The 27,918-nt window shown below is 51.8% G+C and overlaps 2 protein-coding genes and 1 pseudogene across 2 annotated transcripts in view; 2 read left to right on the top strand and 1 right to left on the bottom strand.

The window, feature by feature from the left end:
• LOC127051488 (cilia- and flagella-associated protein 251-like) overlaps positions 1-27,918 on the top strand; it is a 118,077-nt gene that overhangs the window by 58,013 nt on the left and 32,146 nt on the right. The window lies entirely within an intron of this gene.
• The window catches only part of LOC127052538 (zinc finger protein 239-like), a 232,021-nt gene that overhangs the window by 24,661 nt on the left and 179,442 nt on the right, over positions 1-27,918 (top strand). The window lies entirely within an intron of this gene.
• Positions 8,659-26,433, bottom strand: LOC127052579 (cAMP-dependent protein kinase catalytic subunit alpha-like; annotated as a pseudogene).

The following is a 27,918-nucleotide window of genomic DNA, read 5'->3' on the forward strand; positions in this document are numbered from 1 at the left end:
CCGGGTCACCAGTCGCTGGGGTATCCATCCTTCAGGCCGTCAGCTGGGGTCCCAAGTTCCCTCTCCGATCCTCTGTAACAACAAACTCCCTCTCCCCTCAGCTTGTTAAACCAGTAACACCGGGGACACTGAGTCCCACTCCCTCTGCATGCAGCCCACTGGAAAACATGGAAAAACCAAGAAACCCCCCCATTTCGTTACAGGAAGCATTTCCCTCTCACACCTACTAGCCCTTGTTGGGTGTTGATTCCTTGGCTTTTAATTCTAGACGACCCGGGAAGGGAAGAAGGTTGGGAGTGACTGGGCTAGAGGGCCAAGTCAGGAGAGGAGGCAGCTGCCACCTCAAGAAGGAGAGAGCTGTTTGAAAAGTTAACACTTGCAATGCACCAAATGTAAATATGGCTGCTTGGAGCTGTCCTCTATTGGTCCTTACTGAATACAATCAAGTCACGATCACTAGCCCCAGAGCCATGCAGGTCAGTGATCAGTGCATCTTTACCCACCACAATGAGATCCACAATAGAGTCTTAGAAAAGTATCTGTCATTTTTTAAAATCTCCAACGATGATTTACTAATGGCTACTTGAGACCTCATCCATCTGCCTCCAAATAGGAAGTCCCCCATGCTAACGCAATTGTCTTCCCACAAGTCACAAACAGGTGCTAAAGGAGAAACTGAACCTTCTCTGGTTTGGATTCCGTGAACTGTACCAGCTGCCCACTGATTCCCCTGCTAGGTCATGTTAGTTAGCAGGTTGAGCCCTGTTCATTTGAGGTCCTGGGGTTCTCTAGAACCAAGAACTTTTTAAACAGGTAATGACGTGTCTAATGTCAAGTGCCTCCGAGCCCACCACTGTTATCATCTCTCCCCTTCCTAGTCAGGCTGTAACCAGTGACACTAACATTCCAGTAATACTCATCGTCCCACCAGGTTTCCCCGTTCTATCCACTTTCCCTCCTCAGTGAGAATTTCCAGGTTGTCTTCCTTCTTGCCTAGACTCCCGTGTTAAAAGTAGTGTTACTTCCCTTCACGCTTCCAATGAGAATCTTGCAGAGCATGTCCACTGCAGCACAGCATTCCCCTGAGCACACACTTGTGTTACTGCAGGACAGTTATCAGCGGAGGTGCTGTGTGGGGGAGGAGGCATCTAGTGTCACATATTCTCACCCCCTACCCAGGCCCCGAGTTGCTGTTAGGTTTGTACTCAGCATGCTCACATGGACTGAGCGTGCTCAGTAACACTGCTGAAGCCAGCTACCCTCACTCTGTCCCCCACCTCCATCCCTACTATCGGCAGGCACAGGTCCTCACGGCTTATCTGGAAGCCAGGAAGAGACTCCTATTTGTGTGTCACATTCTTTCCTCCATTGGAAGGTGACATGGGAGAAAGACAACATGTCCCCAGGTAGGGGCAGTAGGTTTGAATAACTTTTGGTGGTGCCCAGAACAGGTCCAAGTCCTGCCACTCCCCTAGCCTTGTAAGTCAATAGACAGTAACTCCTCACTTAAAGTCGTCCTGATTAACGTTGTTTTGTTGTTAAGGTGATGACCATGTCTGCGCCTCCCTCCATTTCCCCAGACAGCTCCAAACAGGTCCAAGTCCTGCCACGTCCCCAGCCTTGTATCTTAATAGACAGTAACTCCTCACTTAAACTCATCCTGATTAATGTTGTTTTGTTGTTAAGGTGATGAACAATGAGAGCAGTAGCTCTCAGACCTTTTTTTTCCGTGCACCACTTGAAAATTGCTGAGGGTCTTTGCAGACCACTTAGTGATCTTTCCAAATGTTGTTTGTACCGTTATCTAACAATTGTAAAGCGCTTTGGATAAAAGTGCTTGTCAAGTGGAACCTCCTCTCTGTGAGCAGACTAATCTCCGGGGCATGAAGCTTCACAGCTGCGACCTTCCTGGGTCTGACCTCGGAGCATTCAGCATCCCCTTCCTCACCAAGTGCTTCCCACAGCAAACTCGCACAGGTGGGGCTCCCGGGGAAGCCGGAGGGCCCTGCACCCCAACTCTGCAGTCAGACGTGACTCTGAGCCCACCAGTAAAACAGAAGATATTAGACGACAAGTACACGATCTAAAACAGAGTTTGTTGGTACAGAGAATAGGACCCCTCAATCAGGTCCATCTTGTGAGGCAGGGAGCCCAGACCATGTCTGCACCTCCCTCTATTTCTGCAGCAAGCTCCAAACTGAAAATCTCCAGCCCCTCCTCTGGCCTTTGTCTCTTTCCCGTGCCAGGAGGTCACCTGATCTCTTTGTTCTCCAACACCTTCAGTTGGCACCTTGCAGGGGAGGGCCCAGGCCATCATTTGCCAGGAGACAGGGAGTTGGCCAGTCTCTGTGCTGAAGGCATCACACTGACCCTCTGGGGCTCTGCAGCAGTCATACTCCTTTATCCCCCACACCAAGATACTTAAGAAATGCACAGGGGAAACTGAGGCACCCACAGAGGATTCAGAGAAAACTTTAAGAACCATCCCACTTCATGACAGTGATATATATATAAAAAAACCCTTAATAATAAATAACTTTTTTGTTCTACACATAAAAGCACATAACTCATATTTTAATATCCATAGTCTTAGCCTTTCTAATGCGATGGATGTGCCCTCTCTCCACCACTGCAGCAGCCCCTGAGTCCAGGCTGGAAAGGACTTGGGAGAGGAAGGGGGCTCTCCCATGCCAGAACAGTCACAGAGCTGAAGCTGAGAAGGAAAGGAGTCTCTCCCCAGCAGCCGTATCCCTGGAGCCTCTTTCTCTGGCCGCCGTAGCCCTGAACATCCCAAATTCCCCCCACCCCCACTTCTCACACATCTTCTGACCCCCCACCCCAGGTTTGTACTCAGCATGCTCAAACCTACTCCCTATCCCCCACAAGGCCACCACCTCACCTTACATGTGCATCTTCTCCAGGGTCCAGGCATCTAATTAGGGAAGTCACGCCTGCTCGGCTTCACTCATTAGGTGGGTGGCCTTTCATTCTCTCATGTGCTGCTGCCCAGGAGTGCACCTTAGAGGGAACTTTCCACGGACCACCTGAGTGGAGCTGGGCCACAGTTTGAGAACCTCTGAATTAGAGAACATGTTTGTTTCAAGTTGTGCCATGCTGCCTTCTACTGTTGTTTGGCAGCCACCTGCTCTTTCCACTGCTTGCAGAAAGAGTAGCCCATTGGAGAGCCACTGCTGGGAGCTTGGAACCAGGGTGAACAGGCAGCCCCCCATCAGCTCCCCCACGTTCCCTGTGCGGGAGCCACCCAGCAGACTATCAACTGACTATCAATTGTTCAGGTGTCCCTCCAACCCACTGCCAAGTGCTGCTCCTGCTTTGGATCTGCTCTCCTGAACCTCCTGATTTCAGTGCAGGGGGGTGGTAGGGGAAGAAGGATGCTGTTGTGAGGGTGTCCCCCTCCTCCATTCCTGACCCCCCCATCTCCACAGAACAGGGGACACATGACAGGGCTGAGAATGGGGGGAACAGCTGCTGTTTTAAAGTCTCCCTCTCACACACAGGGTGTGTGTCTCTGTCTCTCTCTGCCATGCTGTCTTCCCCCTAACCCCATTCATGTTGCCTTATAGAGTGTGAGGCTGCATTAACAACAATGTGTTAATGCTTGAGGGCTCAGACGAGTGCTAGTTCCTCATTTAGCAGTAAGCTATTCCCTGGGAAAGATCCCACTCTCTGACTCCACCACCTCAACCAAGCTTCACGATCATCATTTCTCTGTACAGTATTAAATTGTGTGTTTAAATTTTATACTCTGTGTGTGTGTGTGTGTGTGTATATATATATATATATATATATATATATATATATTCTTATGGGGAAATTGGATTTCCTTAACATCATTTCACTTAAAGTAGCATTTTTTTCAGGAACATAACTTCAATGTTAAGCAAAGAGTTACTGTATACTTTTTAAAAGAATGTAAAAATGTGAAGACTCTGGGATGGGGCTGGTGCTGTGGGGTCTGGAAGGGGCTCAGGCAGAAGGCTGGGGTGCAGGGGTGAGGGCTGTGGATGAGGGGTTTGAGATGTGGGAAGGGTCTCAGTGCTAGGTCAGAGGGTTGGGGTGTGAGGATGTCATAACCATACAGCTAAGGGTAGCCTAGAATTCCTCCTTACCTATAAGGGGTTAAGAAGCTCAAATAACCTGCTTGGCACCTGACCAAAAGAGCCAGTGGGGACAAAAGATACTTTCAAATCAGGGGTGGCGGGATGTGGGAGATGGAGAGAGGTTTTGTTTGTGGTTTTTGTGTGTATTTTCTCTTGGGAAGCAGAGAAGCATCAGGTCAGAAAACTTATTCTCCTATATACCGCACTAAAGAGTCTCTCAAATTACAAATATTGTAAGTAAAAGCCAGGCAAGGCATGTTAGATTCTCTTTTGGTTTTGCTTGTTAATTTTTCCTTGGCTAAAGGGAGGTTTATTCCTGTTTTTGGTAACTTTGAAACTAAGCCTAGAGGAAGTTCTGCTGTGTTTTTGAATCTTTTGTTACCCTGTAAAGTTATCTTCCATCCTGATTTTACAGAGCTAATATTTACCTTTTTGTTTTAAAATAAAATCCTTCTTTTAAGAACCTGACTGATTTTTCCATTGTCCTAAGACCCAGGGTTTTGGGTCTTTGATCACTTTGTAACCAATTGGTTAATATATTATTCTCAAGCCTCCCCAGGAAAGGAGGTGTAAGGGCTTGGGGATATTTTTTTTGGGGGGGGAATAGGAGCTCCAAGTGGTCCTTTCCCTGATTCGTTGTTAAAACACTTGGCTGTGTTAGCATACTGTCCAAGGGAAAAGAAGCTGTACCTTGGGGAAGTTTTAATCTGAGCTGGTAGAAATAAGCTCAGAGGTCTTTCATGTGGGTCCCCATATCTATAACCCAGAGTTCAGAGTTGGGAAGGAACTTTGACAGGGGGGTGAGGGCTCTGGCTGGAGGTACAGGCTCTGGGTTGGGACAGGGCAGGGTATGAGGAGTTTGAGGTGCAGACAGGCTGCCCTGGGGCAAAGGGCCAGAGAGAAGGATTCCCCAAGCCCTCTTTCCACAGGCAGCGGTGAGCTTCGGAGGAGGGCCCCCCCCCATCCTCACCACATTCACCTCACACCACTGTCACTGCATGTGCTCCTAGGGTCCCTCTAAGGTACAGGAAGCCCCCTTGTCTCCCCTATAGTGTGTGTTGCAGAAGGGCAGGAAGCCTCTCTGGGGGTAGGGGTGGGGATGAGGCTGCCCCTTGTCCAGCATGGGGCAGGAGCGGTGACTGCGGGCATGGGTTCCCATGTGCTGGTGAAGTGTCCCACCAGTAAATTAAAGGGTCTGAGGGGGAAGGGCAGGCTCAGGGTCAGTGTGCCCTGGCAGTAGAGAACGGGGGACACTATGACCCTGCAGTGGCAGTTAATACAGGAAGGCCGCATAGAGCTGCACAAGAGAGACAGAGACGCTCTGGGCCGTGGAGGGAGGTATGCAGGAGCAGTAAGTGGGAGCCAGGGGACACTTGGGAGAGGTGCGTGGGGACAGCAGACAGGGCCGAGGGAGAGACCTGACCCCAAAAACTTTGGTGGAGCCGGGACCCCAGGCCCTCAACATTACTGAAGCCCAAGCACAACGGGCCCAGACAACATGCCATCCCTGTTCCCATGGCCATGGCAGCATGGGATTGCTGGTGCTGCAGCATGCTCTCCAGGACCCCTCCAGCCTTCCGTATCATCTCTGCAGCATCAGAACTGTAGAGCCCAGATTGAAGCAAAGGAAACGCCTATTTTCCACAGAATCCTTCCCTCACGGCTGGCTAGGCTGACCAGATGTCCCATTTTTATAGGGACAGTCCCATTTTGGGGGACTTTTTCTTCTATAGGCACCAATTACCCCCCACCCTCTGTCCTGTTTTTTCACAGTCGCTATCTGGTCACCACAGGGCTGGCGCATTGAGAGCAGAAATCCCTGCGGCAGTTAATGTTGCTCGAAACAAAGCTGCCAAGGGCTGTGCAGCTTTTTGACATAAAGCCCTACACTGATTGCTCTAAGAGGATTCCCCCGAGCAATTGGAGAAGGCAGGACCCTCTTTCTTAGCTCTTGTAACAGGGCAACAAGGGTTTAAGGAGCTGCTCTGGCCTCAGCCAGCCCCACCCCGACACACCTGGGGCAGGGCAAGCACAGACTGGGGGAAGGATTTAACAGGGAACAAGCAAGCTCACTTGTGGGTAGACCTGGCAGGAGGTGGAGGGAGAGAAGCCAGAGGCCATCTGGCTCTTTGGAAGCTTTGGGATCTGGAGAGAGGTCTCTGCATCCTCAGGATGCACAATTTAGGAGACATGTGGCTCCTGCCTATTCCACATAGGGGCATCGTTTTGGGGGGGGAAAGGGATAAATAATAAGTCAGAAAATATCATATTGCCCCTATAGAAATCCATAGTATACCCACATTTTGAATACTGTATGAAGATCTGGTCACCCTATCTCAAAAAAGTACAGAGAAGGGCAACAGAAATGATTAGGCATATGATGAGCTTTGGTGTGAGGAGAGATTAAAAAGACTGGGACTTTTCTTATTGGAAAAGATATGACTAAGGGGGGATATGATAGAGGTCTATGAAATCATGAATTGTGTGGAGAAAGTAATTCATTCATCTAACAGAAGAGCTAAGGGTGACCCAATGAAATTAATAGGCAGTAGATTTCAAACAAGCAAAAGAAGGTATTTCCTCACAATCAAGCCATGGAAGTCTTTGCCAGAGGATGTTGTGAAGGCCAAAACTGTAAGAGGGTTCAAAGAAGAACTAGATAAGTTCCTGGAGAATAGATCCATCAATGGCTATTAGCCAGGATGGGCAGGGATGGAACACCATGTTCCGCATGTCCCTTGCCTCTGTTTGCCAGAAGCTAGGATTGGACAACTTGGTGATTGCGTGTTTTGTTCATTGCTTCTGAAGCACCCAGTAGTGGTACTGTTTGAAAACAGGCTACTGGACTATATGCTCCTTTGTACAGGCAGTGGCTGCCAGAGGCAGAGCTGGGCGGGAGTCTGATTGCCAGAAAATGGGATTTATAGACAACAAAACTTTTCAAGGACAGATTGGTCTCAATGAAAGGTTTCTCAGGTCAGAAGGAAACACCCCTCCCATCCCCCCTTCAGTAATCCAGTGGTTTGGACACTCACCTCTGCTGTGGAAGACCCAGGTTCAAGATCCTGCTCTGACTCACTCCAGTATAGAATGGGAACAAATTTCAAACCCTCCAATTCTTTCACAAAACAATCATTTTCCAGCCTGATTGCACTTGGAACCCCCTTGTGCAAGGGGCTGTACAGAAGGGCTCATCACTGACAGTACTGCCTTTCATTCATAGGGAATTAGCTGGCATCTCATTACCTGATCCCCTTTGGAGGCAGGCTCACACGCATGGAAGGAGTTTCCCTGCACTAAGGCAGGTGCGCACATATCCACATTTAGATGGAAGTATTCTGCTTCTAGTAATTCCCCCACTGCTAGTACAATGCATTCCTGCACACCAGGGTCAACCTGGCTGTTCACCTCTCCTGCCCCAGCCTCATAAGTAGCTAGATTATCAATTCAGACAGGACCACTGTAAGCACCTTGTCTGACCTGCATAACACAGGTCACAGGACTTCCCTGAATTAACTCCTCCTGGAATTGGAGCAAATCCTTTAGAAAAACCTCCCATCTCAGTTTAAACACCGTCAATGATGAAGAATCCACCACAATGCTTGATGAATTGTTCCAATAGCTAATTACACCCCAGTTCAAAATCTGCCCTTTTTTCCCAGTCTGAATGTTTCTAGTTTCAGCTTCCAGCCACTGGCTCTCCTTAGACTCTTGTCTGCTAGCGGGAATAGCTCATTATTCCCCTAGGTACTTCGAGACAGGGATCACAGCACCCTTTAACCTTCGCTTTAAGAAGCTCCTTGCATCTCAGCATAAGGCAGGATCCCCCCCGCATTTAATCATTCTCATGGCAACTCTCTTCCCCTCCAATTTTTCACCTTCCTTCTCTAATTCTGGGCATCAGACCTGGCTATGGCATTCCAGCAGCTGTCGCCCTCCACCCCACCAGACACAGCGATAAAATAACCTCTCTGCTGCTGCTTGCGATGCCCATTTATCCATTAACCAGACGCCACCTTCCCATTTAAGCGCAGACACTCGTCCCCTTGGGCTTTCAACTCCAGGTGAGCTCAGGTATCATTTATGGCAGTCACTGACCCCCCCAAGCCACATCCCTGAACTCCTTGGACCTCCAGGGAGAGGAACAGCTCCCGGCTCATCACAGCAACGACAACTGTCCCCTAGAGCTGAACAGCCCACATGCCACTCTGATTTTTTTTTAAACAAAACTTTATTGGTAACTGTTTCAAATATGTTTACAACAAAGCACACTGTTAAAGAGGAAGTGGAGGCTGGGGGCGGGGCGGGGGGGTGTTTTGTTTTTTTCCAGTGAAACAAGTGTTGTTGGAGGACTCAGACGTGTTTCCCAGTGCAGGGCGGATGATATCCTCACCCTCTAAATGGGACTCTCAAGCTTCTTTGTGGAAAAGAGGGATTTGGGGGGGAGATATAGATATAGATATAATTTATCTATGAAACTAAAATCCAACCCCGCCCCCACCTGCTCCGCACGCGCCCTTCTGGGGGTCCGCTGGTCCTAGAACTCAGCAAACTCCTTGGTGCACTTCTCAGTGGTTGAGACCCGGATCTCCTCCTCCTCAGCGAAGTTACTCGTATCGCCAGGGCCTTTGCACTTTGGTACAAAAGGAGCTTCCACCTGCAAAGGGAGGGGAGGGGGAGGTTGGGGACGAGGTGAAGGATCAACATTTGTATACCCCCACACACTCCTGGTCTGCTAGGGGTGCACAATCAGGCCCCAACTTTGTAACAAGGCAGGCAAGGATCAGCCCCCCCCCCCCCCGTGCAATCCAGCCAGAAAGCCTCACACTTTGCAATCATGGAAGGGGGAGCCCATGACCCCGCTTAGGAGCCCAGAATCAGGACACACAGCACTCTTAAGTGATACAGTATCTGGCCCCTTAGCAACCAGGTGAGGGATGCAGAATCAGCACCTGCTCAAGCCCCCTTTTATCTACCCAGGACTCCCTCCTCTTACTTTGCAATCAGGGAAGGGCAGGGGGTCATGAGCCCCTTGGATTCCCTACTTGCATCATCAGCAGGGTTTTACAGACTCAGACTCAGACTCCAGGACTGGAAGGGACCTCGAGAGGTCATCGAAGTCCAGTCCCCTGCCATCATGGCAGGACCAAATATTGTCTAGACCATCCCTAATAGACATTTATCTAACCTACTCTTAAATATCTCCAGAGATGGAGATTCCACAACTTCCCTAGGCAATCTATTCCAGTGTTTAACCACCCTGACAGTTAGGAACTTTTTCCTAATGTCCAACCTAAATCTCCCTTGCTTCAGTTTAAGCCCATTGCTTCTTGTTCTATCATTGGAGGCTAAGGTGAACAAGTTTTCTCCCTCCTCCTGATGACACCCTTTTAGATACCTGAAAACTGTTATCATGTCCCCTCTCAGTCTTCTCTTTTCCAAACTAAACAAACCCAATTCCTTCAGCCTTCCTTCTTAGGTCATGTTCTCAAGACCTTTAATCATTCTTGTTGCTCTTCTCTGGACCCTCTTCAATTTCTCCACATCTTTCTTGAAATGCGGTGCCCAGAACGGGACACAATATTCCAGCTGAGGCCTGACCAGTGCAGAGTAAAGCGGAAGAATGACTTCTCGTGTCTTGTTTACAACACACCTGTTAATGCATCCCAGAATCACGTTTGCTTTTTTTGCAACAGTATCACACTGTTGACTCATATTAAGCTTGTGGTCCACTATGACCCCTAGATCTCTTTCTGCCATACTCCTTCCTAGACAGTCTCTTCCCATTCTGTATGTGTGAAACTGATTGTTCCTTCCTAAGTGGAGCACTTTGCATTTATCTTTATTGAACTTCATCCTGTTTACCTCAGACCATTTCTCCAATTTGTCCAGATCATTTTGAATTTTGACCCTGTCCTCCAAAGCAGTTGCAATCCCTCCCAGTTTGGTATCGTTCACAAACTTAATAAGCGTACTTTCTATGCCAACATCTAAATCGTTGATGAAGATATTGAACAGAACCGGTCCCAAAACAGACCCCTGCAGAACCCCACTTGTTATACCTTTCCAGCAGGATTGGGAGCCATTAACAACTACTCTCTGAGTACGGTTATCCAGCCAGTTATGCACCCACCTTATAGTAGCCCCATCTAAGTTGTACTTTCCTAGTTTATCTATAAGAATATCATGCGAGACCGTATCAAATGCCTTACTAAAAAGTCTAGGTATATCACATCCACCGCTTCTCCCTTATCCACAAGGCTCGTTATCCTATTAAAGAACGCTATCAGATTAGTTTGACACGATTTGTTCTTTACAAATCCATGCTGGCTATTCCCTATCACCTTACCACCTTCCAAGTGTTTGCAGATGATTTCTTTAATTACCTGCTCCATTATCTTCCCTGGCACAGAAGTTAAACTAACTGGTCTGTAGTTTCCTGGGTTGTTTTTATTTCCCTTTTTATAGATGGGCACTATATTTGCCCCCTTCCAGTCTTCTGGAATCTCCCCCGTCTCCCATGATTTCCCAAAGATAATAGCTAGAGGCTCAGATACCTCTTCTATTAACTCCTTGAGTATTCTAGGATGCATTTCATCAGGCCCTGGTGACTTGCAGGCATCTAACTTTTCTAAGTGATTTTTTACTTGCTCTTTTTTTATTTTCTCTTCTAAACCTACCCTCTTCCCATAAGCATTCACTATATTAGACATTCCTTCAGACTTCTCAGTGAAGACTGAAACAAAGAAGTCATTAAGCATCTCTGCCATTTCCAAGTCTCCCGTTACTGTTACCCCCTCCTTACTGAGCAGTGGGCCTACCCTGTCCTTGGTCTTCCTCTTGCTTCTAATGTATTGATAAAAAGTCTTCTTGTTTCCCTTTATTCCCATAGCTAGTTTGAGCTCATTTTGTGCCTTTGCCTTTCTAATCTTGCCTCTGCATTCCTGTGTTATTTGCCCATATTCATCCTTTGTAATCTGACCTAGTTTCCATTTTTTATATGATGCCTTTTTATTTTGTAGGTCACGCAAGATCTCATGGTTAAGCCAAGGTGGTCTTTTGCCACATTTTCTATCTTTCCTAACCATCGGAATAGCTTGCTTTTGGGCCCTTAATAGCGTCCCTTTGAAAAACTGCCAACTCTCCTCAGTTGTTTTTCCCCTCAGTCTTGATTCCCATGGGACCTTACCTATCAGCTCTCTCAGCTTACCAAAATCCGCCTTCCTGAAATCCATTGTCTCTATTCTGGTGTACTCCCTTCTACCCTTCCTTAGAATTGCAAACTCTATGATTTCATGATCACTTTCACCCAAGCTTCCTTCTGCTTTCATATTCTCAACAAGTTCCTCCCTTTTTGTTAAAATCAAGTCTAGAACAGCTTCCCCCCTAGTAGCTTTTTCAACTTTCTGAAATAAAATGTTGTCTGCAATGCAGTCCAGGAACTTATTGGATAGTCTGTGCCTCGCGGTGTTATTTTCCCAACATATATCTGGATAGTTGAAGTCCCCCATCACCACCAAATCTTGGGCTTTGGATGATTTTGTTAGTTGTTTGAAAAAAGCCTCATCCACCTCTTCCACCTGATTAGGTGGCCTGTAGTAGACTCCCAGCATGACATCACTCGTGTTTTTTACCCTTTTTAGCCTAACCCAGAGACTCTCAACACATCCGTCTCCTATGTTCATCTCCACCTCAGTCCAAGTGTGTATATTTTTAATATATAAGGCAACACCTCCTCCCTTTTTCCCCTGTCTATCCTTCCTGAGCAAACTATACCCATCCACACCAACATTCCAGTCGTGTGTATTATCCCACCAAGTGTCAGTAATGCCAACAATGTCATAGTTGTATTTATTTATTAGCACTTCCAGTTCTTCCTGCTTATTACCCATACTTCTTGCATTTGTATATAGGCATCTAAGATACTGGTTTGATCTCACCTCCCAGCTTTGCCCTGTCCCTCCTTCCTCACTGCCATTATAGCCCGTGCTCCCTCCTGTTTCCAACCCATCTCCCAGGTCTTGTTCCTCACTTACCTGTGGGGTTTGCTCATCTGTCCCCGTCGAACCTAGTTTAAAGCCCTCCTTACTAGGTTAGCCAGTCTGTGCGCAAATAAGGCCTTTCCCCTCTTCGAAAGGTGAACGCCATATGTGCCTAGCAGTCCTTCCTCGAATAGCATCCCGTGGTCGAGGAAGCCAAAGCCCTCCTGGCGACACCATCTTCGCAGCCAGGCATTCACCTCCACGATGCATCTGTCTCTGCCCAGGCCCCTACCTTCAACAGGAAAATCGAAGAGAATACCACCTGCGCTCCAAACTCCTTAACCCGTACTCCCAGAGCCCTGTAGTCACTCTGGATCTGCTCAGTGTCACACCTCGCAGTATCATTTGTGCCCACATGGATGAGTAGCATGGGGTAGTAGTCAGAAGGCCAGATAATCCTCGACAATGCCTCTGTAACATCTCGGATACGGGCCCCTGGGAGGCAGCATACCTCCCGGGATGAACGGTTAGGGCGACAGATGGGTGTCTCCGTCCCCCTCAGCAGAGAGTCTCCAAACACCACTACCCTACGTTTCTTATCAGTGGTGGCAGCAGACCTCCCAGCCTTAGGGGTACGAGGCTTCACCTCCTTAACTGTTGGGGGGGATTCCTTCTCTCCTGTATCAAGAAGAGCATAACGGTTATCTTTTACCACAGCAGGAGGGTTTGCAGCAGGGGTGGAGCACTGCCTGCTGCTAGAAGTAACCAGCTGGCTGTGTCCACCCTGAGCCTCCTCCTCCACTGGTGTGTCAGATACACCCTGAGGCATCTCCTCCTCCACTGGTGTGTCGGTAGTCCTGTGAACTGGGACAGCTACATCAGCTGTCTCCACATGGATACTGTCCAAGAATTGCTCATGGATATGGATGTTCCTCAGCCTAGCCACCTCCTCCTGTAGCTCTCCCACCTGCTGCCTGAGAGATTCCACCAGTAGGCACCTTTCACATTGGATGCCACCCCCAGCCTGGATATCAGTAAGTGGAAATTGCAAATTACAGTCTTTGCAAGCCCACACCAGAATCTGGATAAAAGCATCCATGCTTTGGTGCTCTGTCTGACTACAGGCGCAGGTGGAGAAGACAGAAGCAGTGCTGGCACAGGTGTTGCGGGTCCTCCTCACCATTGTAAGCCTCCCTCTGTCAAACTCTCTCAAATTCCCGTCTGCAGCTCCTTGTCCGCTCTGCTGTAAACAGAAAGGTTTTGGATGTGGCTCAGTTTATAGGTTCAGGGGACCAATGGGTCACAGATTAGACCGACAAGGGACCCCCACTCCCTTCCTACTCCCTTTCCAAACTCCCTTGCAAAACTCCCTGTTAGCAGCTGCTGTTCGCTAAGCTCTCTGGTCACTTGTGAGCAGCTTTATAAAGCCCTGGCCTGAGTGAATGCCCCGCCCACTGGTTAAGGCTCAGCCAATTACCAGAGGCTTCTAGATTTCAAACCTTCCTGGTAACTCTGCCCCCAACTGCCAGCTACAGCACACGGTCCTTCAAACAAACCAACCAAACAGACTGACAAACACAAGCTCAGCACACAGCCAGTAACCCCCAAACACAAACACTGCAGACAGTCACTTACCCCACAGATGCTGTATGTGCTCCTCCTTCACCTGGAGAACTCCCTTGCAAAACTCCCTGTTAGCAGCTCCTGTTCGCAGGACTTTCAGCACAGCCCTCTCCCACCTGAGCTAGAGGTAAAGCCATTAGCTGGCAGCAGCAGTAGTAGGCTGTTATCCTCAGGGGGTGGAGACAGGACCATGCTTTTGCCACCAAGTTACAAACAGGTGACTCAGGACTCCCTACTTTAAACCAATGCTGAATGAGCATATCTCCCCCTAGTGTTGGACCCAGCCACAACACCCTGCTACAGAGTTCCAGTAATCAACGTGCTCCTAGAGGCCTGGGTACTGATGATCCCAGATTCAATTCCTGCTGACGGAGGCTGCACGCAGGCTCTCCTCTGCCCGCCACCACCCTCCTACCTTCCTCTGGTAGATGGCGATCCAGTCGGTGGTAGCAAACCATTTGTGGTTCTTAATGTCGTTGACCCCATTCTTGAGGTTGCCAAAGCGTTTGGTGAGGTCCACCTGCAGCAGGTTCCGGAGCAGGTCCTTCAGGTCCGAGCTGAAGTGAGATGGGAAACGGACCTGGAGTGAGGAGGAGAGACAGAGGTCTGGCTTTTACCTGCCCTGCCCTCGTGGCTAGATTCATAGATACACCTAATAATGTACAGTCCCTAGCACAAGAGGGCCTGGGTGCTTAGGCACTACTGTAATACATCTATTAATGTACAGCCCCTAGCACAGGGGGACCTGGGCTACGCCTGGGGCACCTAGGCACTACCATAATACACCTACTATGTATATCACCTAGCACAATAGGGTCCTGATCCATGACTGGGGCTTGTAGGCACTATCATAATACACCTAATAATAAATAACAAGCCCTTTAAAAACACTCCAGGACAATGAGTGGATGAGAAGCGGGTGCGCTACTGAGGACTGACACAGGAGCTGAAATGGTTAATTAGCAGTCACCCCCGCAGCTCTTATTGAACATTTTTCCTCCACAGATCTCAAAGCAGAGTTGCCGCATCACTATCCTCATTTTATATAAGGGGAAACTGAGGCACAGGGAGACGTGACTTGCCCAAGGTCACTCAGCAGGCTGGTAAGAGAACCAGGAACAGAACCAAGGCCTGTTGTGTTCCCCACTAGGTTTAAAGCTGACCGTGTCCGACACAAGTTCTTGGAGATCCTTGGCGAGAAGGCGCTGGGGAGGACAGAGGAATATTATGGACTCTTGGTTACTATGGCAATGAGTGCTCCACCAGTGCCTGGAGATGACTGATGTGTTTAAGGAATGTTTAGTCTTGCAACGTAGCAGGGTTGTGGAGGGTTTTGCAACTCACAACAGTGTATACGAAAACCAAAGGCACCTGTTCCAGGAGTCCCCATGAGAGTTACAGGGAGCACAGTGGTGGTGGGGTGGGGGATGGAGTCCATGTGTTGGGGAAATAGGGGTACGTGGTGAGGGAGGGTCCATGTGTGGGGGACACAATGAGGATGATGTCCATGCATTGGAGAACGGGTGCGTGGCAAGGGAGGGTCTATATCAGGGGTCGGCAACCTTTCAGAAGTGCTGTGCCAAGTCTTCATTTATTCACTCTAATTTAAGGTTTCACATGCCGGTAATACATTTTAACTTTTTTAGAAGGTCACTTTCTATAAGTCTATATTATATATCTAAACTATTGTATGTAAAGTAAACAAGGTTTTTAAAATGTTTAAGAAGCATCATTTAAAATTAAATTAAAGTGCTGATCTTACACCGCCAGCCTGCTCAGCTCGCTGCCAGCCTGGGGTTCTGTTCACCTAGGCGGCAGCGGGCTGAGCAGGGCCTGTGGCTGGGACCCCAGACCTGGGTGGGGGAGGTTCAGGGGTCAGGGCAGAGGGCTGGGGTGTGTGGGTGGTGTAGGGTAGAAGGCTGGGTGTGTGGGGGAGGTTCAGGGGTCAGGGCACAGGGCTGGGTGTGTGGTGGGGTGCAGGGCAGAAGGCTGGGTGTGGGGGGGTTCAACGGTCAGGGCAAAGGGCTGGGTGTGTGGTGAGGTGCAAGGCAGAAGGCTGAATGTGTGGGGGGGTACAGGGCAGAGGGATGGGGCTGTGGGGGTGCTGGGCAGAGGGCTGGGTGTAGGGGGGTTCAGGGCAGAGGGATGGGGCTGTGGGGATGTAGGGCAGAAGGCTGGGTGCGTGAGAGGGTTCAAGAGTCAGGGCAGAGGACTGGGGAGCATGGGGGCTGCAGGGCATAAAGCTGAGTGTGGGGGGGTCAGGGCTGGAGGGTGGGGGGGTCAAAGGTCAGGGCAGAGGGCTGGGGAGTATGGGAGCGGCAAGGCAGAATGCTGAGTGTAGGGGGGGTCAGGGCAGAGGGCTGGGGGTGCAGGGCAGAAGGCTGAGTGTGTGTGGTGGTCAGGGCAGAGGGCTGGAGGGCGTAGGAGGGTGTAGGATAGAGGGCTGGAGGGTGTGGGAGGTCAGGGCAAAGGGCTGGAGGGTATGCGGGGTATAGGACAGAAGGCTGAGTGTGTGGGAAATCAGGGCAGAGGGCTGGAGGGCGTAGGAGGGTGTAGGATAGAGGGCTGGAGGGTGTGGGGGGTCAGGGCAAAGGGCTGGAGGGTGTGGGGGGTATAGGACAGAAGGCTGAGTGTGCAGGAGATCAGGGCAGAGGGCTGGAGGGCGTAGGAGGGTCAGGGCAGAAGGCTGAAGGGGGGGTCAGGGCAAAGGGCTGGGGTGCTCGGCTCGTGGGGGTGCTTCCAGCTCCCTGCCCTGAGCGGCTCATGGCAGGAGTGGAAGGGATGTACCTGTTCCACTCCCTTCCCCAAGGCTCCGTCCCCACCTCTCTCCGCCTCCTCTACGGAGCTGCCTGCGGCTGCCGCTCTGCCCCCTCCCCCTCGCTAGGGCCATCAACTGATTGGCGCAGGAGCGGGGGTGGGGCAGGAAAGCGCCACGTTGGAGGAAGACGCGGGGGAGGGGGAGCTTGGCTGCCGCAGAACCAAGCTTCTGCCTCCTGCCCACGCAGGGGAGACGGGTGGGCGGGGGTGCTGAGTGGGGCTGGGGGCCGCAACCGCGGCAGGTGGCTGGGTGCCGCTCAAAATCAGCTCGCCTGTCATGTCTGGCACAAGTGCCGCAGGTTGCAAACCCCTGGTCTATATGTTGGGGTGCAGGGAGAATGGGGTACATGACAGCGAGGATGCCCAGGTGTTGAGGATTTGGGGAGCACGGGAGGACATGAGCATGTCAGGGGCGCAGCATGTGAGCATCACTCTGATCAGTTGCTGAGAGTTGGCACCCCCCCTTTAGCTGGCGAACCCTCCCCCAAATCACACAAGTGTCCAGCCCAAATACCTTGCCAGAAACAATCTTCTTGTAGATCTGAATGGGCTGGTCCACGAGGAACGGGGGGTAACCAGCCGCTATCTTGTAGATGAGGACGCCAAGGGCACACCAGTCCACAGCTTTGTTATAACTCTGCCGGGGGAAAGCAGGCCCCAGGGTTACGCACCGAATATTTGAGGGGTGGGGGAAACCAGCTGGTGGCCAGGGATCAGCTACACATCAGGCAGCGGACAGGCCCTTCCCAGCTCACCTTGCTGAGGATAATCTCGGGAGCCAGGTATTTCAGGGTCCCACACAGAGTCCAGGTTTGGCCTTTCACTCACTTGGCAAAACCAAAATCCGTCACCTGGAGCCAAAACACAGAGAGGGGAGAAGCTGGATCAGCCTGGAGGCTGTGACAGCAGGAGAGGAAGGGGGGAGCAGATCACTGATGTATTCTGGCAGTGTTACATTTCTGGGGGTGTCTTGGCTTTGGGAAGGGGAGGCAGCAAAAAGAGACTTGGGCAGGGAGGAGATCACTGCAGGGAGCCAGGAGCCAGCGCTGGCATGAGGAAGGAGGGGCAGTCTAACCTCGATGTAGCCCTGCTGGTCTAGCAGGAGATTCTCTGGCTTCAGGTCTCGGTAGATGAGATCCAGCGAGTGCAGATACTCAAAGGTCAGGATGATCTGAGCAACGTAGAACCGAGTGTGAGGTTCACTGCAATGAGGTGGGAGGAGAATGTGGACATCCCGGGCCAGATCTGCCCCCCCTCTCCCAGCCCAGCACCCTTGGCCCCTTGCCACCCCCACCTTCACCTTCCTTATAAATCCCTGACTCCATCTACCCTAGCAACCCCAGGCAAGATGCCCCAACTCTTCTAGGCCTGGTGGCCCCATCCAGTGGTGGAGCTAGGTGGAGGGAACAGGGGGAGCAAAAAATAAAAAGGCTCCACCCACTGCAGCGCTTTTACTCACCCAGAGGTGCTCCGGGTCTTCGGCGGCAGGCCCTTCACTCACTGCAGGTGTCCCAGAGTGAGTGAAGGTCCCGCCGTCAAAGACCCAGAGCGCCCTCAGGTGAGTAAAATGAAAGCGCCGCAATGGGTGGTGCCTTTTTTTTTTAAACGCTCCCCCAGGTGAGTAGGAAGGCATGAGGAAATTGACAAGGCGCCACTTGTGCTCAGTGGGGGAGTGGCCGCTCCCGCAGCTCCCCTCCTAGCTCCGCTACTGGCCCCATCTGGCTAGCCAGACCAGTAGCCCTAGCACACACATTCCACTCATCCTTGCCAGACCCCTGACTCCATCCAGCCTGGCAACCCAGGGCAACCCCTCCCAGACCAGCAACTCTCCCCTAGCCCCAACACACACGCTAATACTGGCAGAAGACCTCAGAAGCCCTCCCCATGGAGAATCCCTTCCTGACCAGCCCAGCTGAGGATCAGGTCACACCTTGCAGCATGAGGATCAAAGCCGGCGTCGCTGCAGATGCTGCTAGTCACTAAAAGGTCTAGTTCTCTACTGAACTAAATCCCAAATTTACAGCTGTGAAAACTGTGGCACAGAGTGATTCTCCACCCTTCCCATAAGGAGTGAATGGCAGAGGCAGAAATAGGATGCAGGAGTCCAGACTCCCAGTCCCTCTGCTCTAAGTGCTAGATCCAACTGTTCTGCCTGAGCCAGGGATACATCCCAGGAGTCTAACCGTCACCCAGCTCTAACCATTAGGGACACTGGACCCAACATCGGCACCTGTGATAACGCTCATCTGAACCTCCCAATCCGCCGTAGCTGGGAGAACATCTCCCCGCCCGGGATGTATTCCATCACCAGGTACAGATTGGAGTTATCCTAGAAGGAAATGCAGTAGAAACGGAGTGCAAGGGGGCCCCCCGTCAGTGCCTGCAACACCAGGATGAAACTGCTCCCCACACCCCTGCTCCGTTATTAGCCCCTCCTTTCAGGGCGTTAACATGTCTCAAGGGAGCCTGATGCACTAGCCTGGCTTCCACAAAACACACAATGCAGTGAACCTGCTGTCTGGGAGATAGCCTACTACTGCTGCCAGCTGCTGCTGTTACTCCTTTAGCTCAACGGCCAGAGGGGCTGTGCTGTGGTGCCGAAGGTCTCAAGCACACACCTGCAGTAGGAGTCACTGCACAGACGTGCCTGAGGAATAGACTCACTAATGAGAAGGCATGAGCTTTATTTGCTTGGAGTATTTAGTGCTAGAGCCCTAGAAAATCGCACCCCTCCCCACACCTCTGGTCTAGGGGCAGGGATGGGCAGGCCCAAGAGGGATTTCCCAGCTGCGACGTCTACGATCAAAGGGGAAACCCAACCTGCCGCCAGGTCAGACACCCCAAAGGAGCAGAAACAGGAAGTGAAGCTTCTCAAAAGCAGAGTGTGAAATTGACCAGGCTGGCTTCATCCTCCCTCGCAGCTGCAAAGTCAAAGAGCAGCCTCCAAACTAACTGCGCTGAGCCCAACAAAGCCATTCCGCTAGGGAGACCCTACCTAGTTCAATGGTGAGAACATGAGCACTAAGCACCCACGCACACGCCAGTGGAGACAACTGCCCCTGCCCTCGAGCCCAGGGTCAATTTCCAGCTAGCCCTGGAGAGAGGGGCCAGGCGGAGCATGGGCTGAGTAACCCAGGCTGTACGGTCAGAGGCCTTTTTCTGCAGCCAAATTAGGAGAGCAGGAGCCAAGAAGCAGAAAGTCACATCCTCACATTCCATCTAAATTATAACAAAACAGTGTAATACTGGGCTGCTAAGAAGGCTCCTGCCCTAATAGTGACCAGCATCACCAGGCAAAGAAACAGATCTTAGGATGCTCAAAGGAATCACTTAGCAGCAGTGTGGGTGTGAAATCTCTACTTCTTTATTGTTTTCTTTGCTGGTCCCCACTTCTCTAATGTTTATCTGTCTGGTTCTCTGATTGTTTCTGTTACACAACTCATTTTGCCAGGTGCACATCAACAAAGGTCATGGTGTACGACTGGGTAAAGAATTGTTTCACACTATGTTCAGATTGGTCAGACAATTATTTTGTAATACTTCTGTAAAACGATCGGTTAAGGTAGAGCTAAGCAGGACTCAAGTTTCACTACATAAATTGAGCCCAGCATCAGCACTGCCAGACCTCAACTCCCTGCCAATGACACCGTGCAGAAGCTGGAGTCCCAGGATGACCTGATGCTGACTGGCCAGCAGGGAAAGTTTGTCTGCCTTATTGGGAGTGATGGGCATTGTATTGTATGAGTAGTGTGTGTATTCTGTTCTGGTAACTGCGATGAAGTGGTGGGTTTTCTTGGTTTTTTTCAGTGGGTTACATGCAGAGGGGGTGGGACACAGTTTCCCTGGGTGTTACTGGTTTAACGAGGTGAGGGGAGAGGGAGTTTGTTGTTACAGAGGACCAGGGACAGAACTTGGGACCCTGGCCAATGGCCTGAAGAATGGATATCGCAGCAACTGGTGACCTGGTGGCCCAGCTCGGGAGTCACAGCTGGTTCTGGCCAGTGGGAAGACAATGGGCTGTGAAGAGAGGACCCTGGTAACCTGAACAGGTGGTTCCAGACAGAGGCCAGAAGAGAGAAGAGGCAGCCCAGGTGACCCTATTTACCTGGAGAGAAGACAATGGACAGAGATGAGGCTTGAGGGAGGTGATATTGGATGCCCAGCTGGGAAGCAAGGGGGCTCTGGGCTGGAGAGAGAGAGTGGGCAGAGCCCACCTGGATGCAAGGGAGAATTGGATGTGCTGTGCTGAGGAAGGCCAGGCCTGAGGGCCCTGAGAGTTTCTATGCTGTGTTCAGACGCTCAATAAACCCTCCTGTTTTACGCTGGCAGAGAATCGCTCCAGTCTAGAGAACAGGGTTGCATTATTCCCTCTGGGAGTGGGGGCTCCAAGAAAACGATTCTGCCAGCACTGCTTGCTGCTAACATGCCCATCACCCTAGCCTCCGGGCTCTCGCAGGGGCTGAGATTTATCCTGCAGCCTCCTCTGAGCTGACAACTCTTCATCACTACAACCCACTAACCTCACGCTGGCAGAGCAGAAGACAGGTCTCCCTTCAGAGCCAGCCCCTCTTTAATCAGGCCAGCCATAGGGGATGCCGTGGAGCTCAAAGGCACAACTATCTTTGCTTCCCACTACATACAGGGTGTAGCTCGCAGGCCCCAAAATCCAGGTTCAGAGAAAAGGGTCCAAGCTGGGGCCTGAATTTTAGCTTTCACAGGAACTCCCATCAGGAGGAAATGATCCCACGTGATGGTTTCAAAGTCTCCACAAAGCCAATTATGTGTGAAGTTAGGACTTCCTCTGAGACGCCCCTGCAAGCCAAGCCTCATGCCCTAGGGTCAGATGAAAAAGGGGAATGATCCAAACTGATTTTTCTTAGCTCCAAACCTGATCCCAGACCTCACGCTAGGAATGTTTGTTCTCAGGATATAAGAGACGCAGACTGTGCCCTTCCACCTCTTCAGCACAGTTTTGGTTTTAAATAGGAAACGAATCAAGGAAATTGTGGGAATCGGGGGGGAGACACAGCCCAGGGCCGGTCTGGCAAGCCAAGGACACCTACCTTGAAAGAATACTCTAGTTTGATGAGTAATGGAAAGTTGATGGCCTGGAGGATCCGTTTCTCATTGAGGGTGTGCTCAATTTGTTTGAGCTTCACTACCTAGGAGAGAAAAGGAAATAGCAACATCAGATCGTCCTCTGCTGGCGCAGCACCTCCTGCACCTCCCACGCACTCCCCTCTCTTGCATCCCCATGCAGGATTCAGCTCCAAATCCCTCCCCCGCACTGGAGATTGAACAGCCCCAGGCCAGATCTCCATGGCAGCCCCTGGCGTCTCACCTTCTGTTTCTCCAGGACCTTCATAGCATAATAATTCCTGGTCTCCTTGTGTTTCACCAGCATCACCCTCCCAAATGAGCCCATGCCCAGGGTCTTGACTCGCTCAAACTGATCCAAACTGGCCATGTTCTGGAAGGGAGAAAACAAACCTGATGTGGGGGCAGACTGGTCCTGGGGGTATCAGGAAGGAACCTGCCCGGCACAGTAGGATTTGCACTGCACGACTGGAGGGGTCTTTAATTACCATGAGGGGGTCAGAGCTTCATTTATATTTCACCAGAAAGGCAGCCCCTCCAGGGTCAGTACTGACTGTGATGGGAGAGCGCCCTCTACTGAGCTCCCCACTCCCTGCAGCACAGCATCCCCTAGCACCACACTGGGTTTGTTCTTGAGAACATTGATATGAAGGATTAGCCCTGTCAACACTGGTTCTCCACTTGGGAGGTACTCCCTTCTCTTCATGTGTCATTATATAATGCCTGCATCTGTAGCTTTCACTCCATACATCCGAAGAAGTGAGGTTTTTTTTATCCACAGAAGCTTATGCCCAAATAAATCTGTTAGTCTTTAAGATGCCACCAGACACCAGGTTGTTTTTGTGGATACAGACTAACGCGGCTACCCCCAATAATTGATATGAAGAAGTATTTCACATTTCACCACCAGAGGGCCCCAAAGGAAACCGCTACATTTAGAATGAGACACAGACAAGAGATTCCCTGCTCCTTGGGCAGAACCAAAGTCCAGTTTCAGACAGGCGACCCGCCCAGCTCCATTCAGTGGGGGCTGGTGGGTTTGAGGCGGGGGAGGGGCTGGGTGTCAGGACTCCTGGGTTCTAGCCCTCAGTCTGTGAAGAGAGGGAGTGAAGTGTAGTGGTCAAAGGGCAGGAGACTAGGAGTCAAAAGATCGCTTCCTAGTTCTGCCACCAACTTCCTATACCCTTGACCAAGTCCCTTTCCCCTCTAGGCCTCAGTTTCCCCATCTGTGCCATGGAGTTAATGACACAGGGTGTGTGGGAGGCCTAGCAAAGTGACAGTGCTGCAGAGGGACCAGCAGCTCTGCCTCAGGAATTACCCAGAACCACTCCAGGCAGGATTCTAGTGGGGACAGACCCAGGACTGACCCCAAAAGCTTTTCTGGCACCTACAAACACAGGGCAGCAAATAGAGGAGTCCCACATGGTTAATGTCCCCTTCCCCCAGCAGAGAGGAGTTGAACCTCCATTGTTTTTCACCCTCCAGTCACCAGAGGTCAGATTGGGGGATTGGGGGAGGGGGGAAGAAGAGCACTCAGTCCCGCCCCCCAGGAGCAAAAATAACCCCAGACCCTCAGCAGAGGCTGTTTGGCAAGGTGGCTCGGTGATGGGGAAAGAGATCCAGGGGGTGACTGCAGAGTAATCAGCCTGGGGCTGCGGAGGCCTTGATTGTGGGGTGGGGCTGGGGAAGAGATCTGGGTTGGGACACAGTACCTGGGAAGGGTTCTCCCATTTCTTCAGGAAGTCTTCTTTTCCTTTGGCTAGGAACTCCTTCACTGTAAGGGAAACAGAAAGGGAGCAGCGTAAGGAGTGACGAGGAGTGGGACACCCAGCCTGGTGGACAAAGCTCCGCTTTCAGCCCCCCCCACCCCCCTGCTCAGCAAAGAGGCATGCAGTCAAAACACGGGGTGGGGATTTTAAGCGTCTCAGTGGGATGGCGGTGCCTGATTGGCCACAAAGGGTGGCTCAGCTTGGGATTAGCTAGAGAGAGGTCCATGCGGGGGCTCTACCGCAACACCCTCACCCCCGGGCCTGCCCCTGGACACACCGAACAGCCCCGTCAGGGAGGGCTAATGCAGACCCCAGTGTCTGCCAAAGGGGCACACTTGTGCCTCAACACCCCTCCTGCCCCCCGCTGAACATGCCACTCAGGGGTGCCTGTTCCACATCCCGCAACACACAACCGGCACCTCACGAGGAGACACTCATACAACCCTCCAGTCAAATGACATTAAGAGGCGTGGATCACATTGCCCTAATGGGAGGATATGAGATCTACTACTGCTGCCAGCAAAATTGGTGAAGGGGGAGAAGTTTCCCCCCTAGCTCAAAGGGCAGAGACCTATGTATAACCTTCTCTCAACCATGCAGGCAGCATGCACCAACAGCAGGCCCAGCCCACAAGGGGGTGCTACACACACACACGCACGCACAGACCCCTACAGAAAGCAGCCGTGAAAGTCATAAACCCCAGTCCCCCACAAAACGACCAGCTGCAGCCTTCACAGCAGCAGCCTGAGAACAGCAAGTGCACTGCTCTCTGGCACCCAACCAGGTGATCCTTCCTTCGCCAGCCGGGCTCCCTGTCCTTGCTGCCAGAACCCAGAACCATGGGAGGAGGGATGGGGATTGGAGCAATCTGCAGCATCTGGAGGGATATTTGGTACCGAGAGCCCCTTGTATCTTTGCTGCCTCCCACTGCTCCCGACAGGGACAAGTCCTGCAGCTCTTAATGGTGCAAGAGATGCCCACAGGATTTGAATGGCTACAGCAACAAGACCAAGCACAGAGCAGCAGCAGGGGGGTGGCTTTGAACCCAGAGCTCACCCCTCCCCACCATCACAGGCAAGTCTCCCCCACACTAGAGATATATAAAGTTAATTGCCTCCCCTGGGGATCACTGGTGCTCACATGCCAGGGAGGGGACAAGCTAAAAGCCTAGATCCAGATCTGGGTGCTGCGGTTCTTGGAGTCACGGATTCACAACCCAGAAGTCAACTTCCTGCTGCCCCACTCTCACCACTACAACCCAGTCCCTTCCCAGGAGCCCTAGCTCCCAGCTCCCCACTTGAATCACTAAATAGCAACACTTCTGTGGAAACCCAGCAGCACCGCGATCCAGTCCTGTCCCTGCCTTAAAAGAAAGGGCTGAGAAATAGGCCAGGTGAGGGCCCGAAATGCACCAGCGAAGCAGGACAACATCCTACAGACGTGACTGATTCACTGCCAGAGGGAAGGAGACCAAGATTACAGGGATTCCCTTGATCCCACAGGATAGGACAGGGTAGTGCTGAAATGGTTCTGGGGACCAGCTATTTGCTGGCTACTTACCCCCACCCACACCCCCTTCACTGTCTCATCCCCACAGCCCTTGCATGGACACAGGACAGATAAGACAATTTCATGCACTATCCTGGCCAGACCTTACAGAACTAAGTTTAAGTAGCTTAGGAGTTCATTGCATTACAAAGGCAGGCGGTTATGTTTTATTGTGACTGTATGCGACGTCTACAACGGAAACCCAGGGAAGGGTTATGGGCTTTGAGGGACCATCTGAAACTATGGTGCCTTTTAACATTAAGTACCTTTCCCAGGAAATCTCTAGAGGGAGGCGTGTGCAAATGGAAAGCCTCTGGTTATGCAAAACTTCAGCCGCTGGAAGCTGCTCCTCAAGGAGAAACCCACTGCCTGGGAGTTACCTGGCTGGAAGCGGGATGATCTTTGGAAAGCTTATTAGCAGGCGCATTGGTTCTTTGCTGGGTTTTAAGAGGGTTTCCCTGCAATGCTCCATGTGTTTGCTAACAGCTGTGTGGTACCTTATACCCGTGGGAGACTGAGCTGTTTGTAGCCTCTGAGAAAGGACAGCAAAGCAGGCCGGCTGAGGGGCTCTGACTTGCTGGGGAACTCACAGTGTAGGCAGGGAGCTGTGCAGCCTGGAAATCCACTGGGCAGGGAGGAGAGAGACACTGTCTCCACACAAGAGAGGTGATGACTGGGAGCCAGAAGCATAAGTGGCTTCCCTGGCTGGACCATGAGGGGCAAATACAGGTGCAGTTGCCCTGACCTGCGACACTCCTCCCACACTGTTCTTCCCCGGCCGCATCCACACCAGCTCAATGCCTTGGGAAGGGAGATCAGCCATTCTGCCTTCTTCTGGAGGTTAAGGAAGACTTGTGAGGCTCTGCTAATCAATTACATAAACTGGGGGCAGCCCCAGACAGCGATGGAGGAATCTTCTCCGCACCACCAGCCTCTAATTCACTTGGCCCAACACCAATAATTTGTTCCCTTTTGGGCCTGTCTCATCTTAGACTCTCGTTCTCTCTCTTCAAGGCCCTGGGCCCAGGAGCCCTAGAGCCAAAAGCTCTGGGATGGGGATTGTGGCTGACAGCCCCACTCCTCCATTCCCAGGGCACTTTCTACCACCCAGGTGAAGCTCGTTTGTGAGAGAGACAGAACTTCTTTGGGGGCCTGTCGAAGACGGTGGAACTGCCTGCCACAGGATCTAAGGATCATCTTGAACTTCTCCATCTCCTGCTCCTAGTGCTATGTGCCCTCCTCTGACCAGCCTTCTCCACTATAAACACAGCACAGCGCAGGCATATAAAAACAGCCCTGCCTGCCACCCCAGGGTACGAGTGACAGAAGTGACCCATATCCTATGGGGCAGAACGGCCCAGGGCGGGGGAGTAGCCGGCACCCCCTAGAGGGGAAAGGCCCTGTGTCCTCATATGTGTCCCATTCCCCATCCCACCACGACCTTCACCCCCACCCTGACTCACCTCCGGCCTCCATCTTGCTGGCGCAGCCTGTGGACTCCTCTGCGCTCGGCCTATGGCTCCTTGGCAGGGCCAATCCACCGGGCCCTGTGCCTGCCACTGCAGGGGACGAGAGAGGCACTCGCTCTCAGCCAGGGGCCCGGCACTCTGCCAAGCGTGGGGCAGCTCCACCCCACCAGGGAGCCGTAGCTGGGGGACGAGGGTGGGGGCCACCCAGGATCTGAGCCCTCTGGGATTGCATAGATGGGCGTGGACAGGCCAGGAGAGCCAATTGGGGGTGGGCATAAGGGTTTGGCCCCATGCAGGCTGGAGGGCCGACGCCAGGGGATCTGCCCCTGCAGAGGGTTGGTCAGGGGTGAGAGTGGGTGACAGATTTAGAGCAGAGGAAAATCAGAGTGATACGAAGGGGCAAGCAGACACCCCTTGGACACCACACAAACCTCACGGGCTGCAGTTCAGGACAGGGGCAGCATATGGAGTAAAAACATCCTTTCCTCTCCCCTCCAGATGGTGTGTTTGTGTTTGTCCTACCGATGGACAGGCCATTGCTGTCAGAGAGACAGCAGCAGCAATCTCACATGATGCGCGTTTGCCAGAGGGCGAAGGCTGCTCTCTGCCTCAGGAAGATCGGTGCCAGGCTGGCATTCTTCCCCTACATTTCAAACAAACTCCCTCCAAGAACCGAGTGTTTCACTCAAGCTGGCCGATTTCTCTCACTAGCATCCACCTACCCCTCAACTTTTATTTAACCAGATCTTTCATGTCATAGAGGGAGGCTGGTGCAAGGGTTAGAGCGCTAGCCTGGGACTTGGGAGATCCTGACTCACTTCTCTGCCCTGCACCAGACTAACCTTGGGCAAGTCACTTAGTCTGTGCCTCAATTTCCCCATGCTACAGAGGGGGATGATAGCACTTCCTTGCCTCACCGGGAAGGAGCTTTGTTCCAGGTGAGGAGCCAGGCTGGGCTCCGGGAGGGGTGAGGACGGGGATGTGAACACCCTGGACCCAGACACTCTTCCAGTGATATGGCGGGGTGGGGTGGGGTCTCCAGCCCAGGTGTCTGGCCTGAGCCATGTGTACCCCACTGACACCAGCAGCAGTCACACAGCTGCCCCTGCAGCAAGGGGAACTGGGGCTGAGGGGCATCAAGAGCTGCTGCCACTTTGTCCCTTGATGCTCCGGGGCTGGGGGAGTAGGCACCTCCCATGGAGTCCTGGACAGTGGAGGAGGGCTCTCTGCTCTGGGCTTCTGAAGTTGTTGGGGACTGAAGGCATCCCTGAGAGGGAGGTGTGGAGCCCGATCTGCCCTGGGTGCCTCAGATGGGAAAGGGGGTCTTTAATCCTGCTCTCCCCACCACACCCCTGTCCTTCCTCCAAAAGGCAGCAGGCATCACCCTGTTCCCTTCTCTCCCTGGTGCAGGGAGTCCCAGGGATTCAGAGGAGGAGGAATGGCCGGCCATGTCCACAGATGAAGCTGCTCTCAAGGTCATCAGAGAGCAGCT

Source organism: Gopherus flavomarginatus, chromosome 5, assembly GCF_025201925.1.
Source record: "Gopherus flavomarginatus isolate rGopFla2 chromosome 5, rGopFla2.mat.asm, whole genome shotgun sequence".
Lineage (NCBI taxonomy): Eukaryota > Metazoa > Chordata > Testudines > Testudinidae > Gopherus > Gopherus flavomarginatus.